The sequence below is a fragment of the Nansenia antarctica genome (assembly GCF_963989245.1).
Source record: "Nansenia antarctica genome assembly, contig: SCAFFOLD_632, whole genome shotgun sequence".
Taxonomy (NCBI): Eukaryota; Metazoa; Chordata; class Actinopteri; order Argentiniformes; family Microstomatidae; genus Nansenia; species Nansenia antarctica.
The window spans coordinates 1-5000 of record NW_027662504.1 but is presented as its reverse complement, the minus strand read 5'-3'; positions in this window follow the sequence as shown (position 1 = coordinate 5000).

Genomic DNA, 5000 nt, shown 5'->3' with positions numbered 1-5000 from the left:
GTTTGACATGCAGCACTCTCTCTCTGTGATAGTAAGTAAGTAATTAAGTAAGTAAGTAAGTAAGTGAGTAAGTAAAGCTTTATTTATATAGCACCTTTCATACAAGAAATGCAGCTCAACGTGCTTTACAACAGGAATAAGACATAAAGTGAATATAAAAACACATGTTAGCATAGAATGAATATAAAAGCAGGGGAAAACAGTAATAAGAACATGTAAAGATAAAATACAATATTACGTAACAACATTGTTTTAGCGCACCTTGTGAGTGGAGGTACGCTAATGTGGGACCTGCACCGGACTCCCCCTGGCCTGGGTTCCCAGTCCTGCCGTGCACGCTTACCCCCCCCTGCCGTGCAGTGCACGCTACCCCACCCTGCTACCCCACCCTACCGTGCACGCTACCCCACCTGCAATGTCCTCCCCTTCTCACTCGGTTTGCAGGGTATTTCAACCGGGGTCTGGTTACCCCTAACATCCAGTATCCAGACCTACTGTCCCTTCCTTTAGCCTACTTGATACCAAACCAGGGTCTGCAGGCCAGACTGAAGTTGGAGCAATTGGTCCCTTACACTATAAACACACTAGTTTATATTCTATAAGCAGTACTCAAGTTGTAAAAGAAAATCAGGGGGAATGGTGGATTTTAGCATCCCCACAGCGTCAGTGACTTCAGCGTCAGTGACTTGGTGGTAAAAATGTCATTGCATGTGTGCGTGCCCCCCCCTCCCCCCCCTCCCTCGCCCACAGTATTTTACTCAATATGCGCAAAACTAAATGTTGAAATAGCAGTAATACCACGTTCATTGATAGAATGACATAAGGGATGGAAAGGGGGGATGGCGGTTTTAGAAGGGGGGTGATTTTGAGGGGGGATATAAATCTACTATGTACTACTGTCCTGGGTTAGGGACACGTTGACAGAGAGCGGTCAGTCTCAGTGAATAAATAACGGTTAGATAAATATATCCCTCTGTTACCACCCAGCTCCTTATCTCCGCCTCCCCCCTCCCTCCCTCCCTCTCTCCCTCCCTCCCCCCTCCCTCCCTCTCCCTCCCTCTCCCTCCCTCCCTCCCTCCCCCTCCCTCCCTCCCTCCCTCCCTCTCTCCCTCCCTCCCTCCCCCTCCCTCCCTCCCCCCTCCCTCCCCCCTCCCTCCCTCCCCCCTCCTCCCCCCCCTCCCTCTCTCCCTCCCTCCCTCTCTCCCTCCGTCCTCCCTCTCCCTCCCTCCCTCCCCCCTCCCTCCCTCCCTCCCCCCTCCCCCCTCCCCTCCTCCCCCCCCTCCCTCCCTCCCTCCCTCTCTCCCTCCCTCCCTCCCTCTCTCCTCCCTCCCTCTCTCCTCCCTCCCCCTCCCTCCCTCCCTCCCTCTCTCCCTCCCTCCCTCTCTCCCTCCCTCCCTCCCCTCCCTCCCTCCCTCCCTCCCTCCCTCCCCCCTCCCCCCCCCCCCCCCCCCCCTCCCTCCCCCCTCCCTCCCTCTCTGTCTGCACAGAGCTGGGCAACGGGAACACCACCTTAGATTACCTCCCGGCCTGACCACCACACACACACACACACATGCACGATGCAGGGAAATTGTGTGTGTATGTGTGTGTCTGTGTGTTAGGGTTATTGTGTGCGTGTGTTAGGGTTATTGTGTGTGTGTGTGTGTGTGTGTGTGTGTGTGTCTGTGTGTTAGGGTTATTGTGTGTGTGTGTGTGTGTGTGTGTCTGTGTGTTAGGGTTATTGTGTGCGTGTGTGTGTGTGTCTGTGTGTTAGGGTTATTGTGTGTGTGTGTGTGTGTGTCTGTGTGTGTGTGTGTCTGTGTGTTAGGGTTATTGTGTGTGTGTGTGTGTGTGTGTGTGTTAGTGTGTTAGGGTTATTGTGTGTATGTGTGTGTTAGGTAGGGGTGCAACGGTTCTCAGTTTTATTTCGGACGGTTCGGTTCGCCTTCCATGGTTCAACACACTAGTGAACCTTCCATGGTTCAACACACTAGTGAACCTTCCATGGTTCAACACACTAGTGAACCGTGACGGTTTTGTGTTTATGCTGCGTTTCATTCAAAGTCGGAGGTGGAGTTGGTCTGGAACGCAGCTGCTTCTTGTTTAGATGATGTTTGTTCATGGCGAGCGGAGTTGAGAACATGACAACAGTTTGAGGAAGCCCTGGATTGCTACAAATCTGCGTTGTGGGGTCGTTCACTCTGGTTTTGGCATTGAATACAGCCATGAGGGAATTAAAACAGTGAACAGAATCACGTGTCGCAGAAATACTTAAAGGATGTCGTATAAGCGCATAATATGCGCACAATGCATATATGGGCTACAGCTGGTACAGCTCTCATAAGTGCATTTTTACTTTCATTTCTATCTTTCCTATACCAGTTGTCAAGCCTAAAGGGCTCTGCACACAGCGTGCGATTTCTGTTGCGCGTCAACATTCCATTTTGAAGTTTGAATGGAAGTCTATGAGAACATCGCATTTCAACACACACGGACCCGATTTTAATCGCACGGCGAAAATTCGATTCCATTCATTTTGAATGGGACAAAGCACACGGCGTGCGAGTTTTGTCGCACTGTAAAATTTGTGCTTTTTCCCATTCAAAATGAATGGAATCGAATTTTCGCCGTGCGATCAAAATCGGGGCCGTGTGTGTTGAAATGCGATGTTCTCATAGACTTCCATTCAAACTTCAAAATGGAATGTTGACGCGCAACAGAAATCGCACGCTGTGTGCAGAGCCCTTAAGAGGCACATTTGTGACTGCAGTTGGTGAAACCGTAAACCACTCGCATACGTGAAACCGCTATAAATAGCTCTCTTAATATGTATACTTTGTGGAATGGAATGGATTCATTGTTATTGTTGTCCGGTTGTCGGTTTACATGGCTTGTAAATATACTTTAGGACGTGTTCAAAAGCAAGGACTGTGTGTTCATGTAGTTATGTGTAGTTATGTGTTTTTAGCATGTTGATGTTCTATCAGCATGTTGTGACGTTATTAAAATACAGTTTAGACCTTCGCTTTGTTAACCGCTAGCTGTTAGCAGCATTTGTTTCCGGTATGACACGTCATTTGAAAGCTTACAATCTGTAGTTTCAGTAGAAGTAATGTAGCCTACTGGTTTATCAAAACACTGGCTGGTGTTACATTTGAAAGTGTTTTTGTTATTTTTTGTTTAAACATATTTGTATTTGTTTATATTATACAATATACCAGTCATATTCTGGAATGTGTCTAAATACAAGTAAATAAAGTAAAGTAACAGTTTGTATATTCATTCAAACCTTTATTTAAACTCGTAAGTTACTGAGGTTGCCCTCATTTACAGTAGCAACGAGTGAACAAAAGAGAACCAACAATATAAGTCATAAACAGAATAGAAATCAAAACAAAATATAAAACAAACAAAAAAACATTACTAAGAAATGTACAACATAATTTAAAAACAGTTACAAGAATTGACACAGAGGGGAAAAACCAAGTTCTTAAAATCATTGAGTGATGGGAGAGTGACCAGTTTCAGAGAATTCTGAATAGAGTTCCAAGTATTAGCAGCATCATAAGCGTAGGCTGTCCTACCCAGCTTAGTAGACATTTGAGGGACCGTACAAACCAACCACTCGCTGGAGCGTGTTTGATAGGAAGAAACATTCCAGTCCAACAGGGAAGTGATATAGGGGGAGTTTGCCTGAAATCCCCTTAAATATGAATTGATACCAGTGATAAATCTCGGCGGGCTGCGAGAGATGTCCAGCCAACCTTATCATATAAGACACAGTGGTGAGTGTTATATTTGTCTCGAGTGATGAATCTGAGTGCAGAGTGGTATACCGAATCCAGAGCCTTTAAGGTAGTGACAGCCACGTGACGATAGATCACGTCTCCATAGTCCAGTACAGACATAAAAACAGATTCAATTACTCTCTTTCTACAGCTCGGCGGGAAGTTACTGCGATTTCTGTAGAGAAAGCCAATCTTCTGACGTAGTTTGGAGGACAAGATATCAACATGATGTTTAAAAGTTAATTTTTCATCAATCCATAAACCAAGGTACTTATACTCCTTGACTCGCTCTAATGGAGCCATTTGATAAGGAAATTTGGAAGCTATTAACATCAATATTTCTAGACTTAGTAAAAAACATGACTTTTGTTTTGCTAGCATTTAAAACCAATTTAAGTTCTTTAAACGCCCTTTGAATGAATGAATGAATGAATGAATGAATGAATGAATGAATGAATGGTCTTTATTGTCATTGATATAGTACAGGTACCAAACAACGAAATTTGGGAGGGGGGGCTCCCCTGGTGCTAGGAAAAAAAAACAACAAAAAAACAAGAAGGGAAAGGAGCTGGTTTACATAAATAAAGGCTATGTACACTATCCACTATACTATACTATACAAATAAAACACTGTGCTGTACTCTATGCTATGCTATACCTATTCTAACATTTCCTATCTCTGAACCTTATGTACCCTAGGGTTGTCATATTGCACATAGTGTTATTGCACATTCATTTAAAGTGTCGCAGTTTGCAGGTTTGAAATGTACACATTTGTGTTTCAGTATTACACTTGATTTCAATCTAGATGAAAGAAAAAGCTTTTGAAGATGATCAAAAGCTTGTTGCAATTTCAGTTTAGCTGACTAAAGAGAATCCGCAGTACAATAGATTATCGTATCATCCGCGTAAAGGTGAGCCTTACGTGAGTCGAGTTATATGAGTAAATAAACAGTAGCATTTCTTTTCTCCTTACGCACAAAACACGTACCGAAACCGTGACCCAAAAACAGAGGTTCATACCGAACCGTGGACCAACTGAACCGTTGCACCCCTAGTGTTAGGGTTATTGTGTGTGTGTGTGTGTTCTAACCCCCCCCTCTCTATAGATCTGTCTCTGGTCAGGTTCGTCAGTGCTGAGTTGACGCGAGGCTACTTCCTGGAACACAACGAGGCCAAGTACACAGAGAGACGTGAGAAGGTCTACACCTGCCTACGCATCCCCAAAGAGCT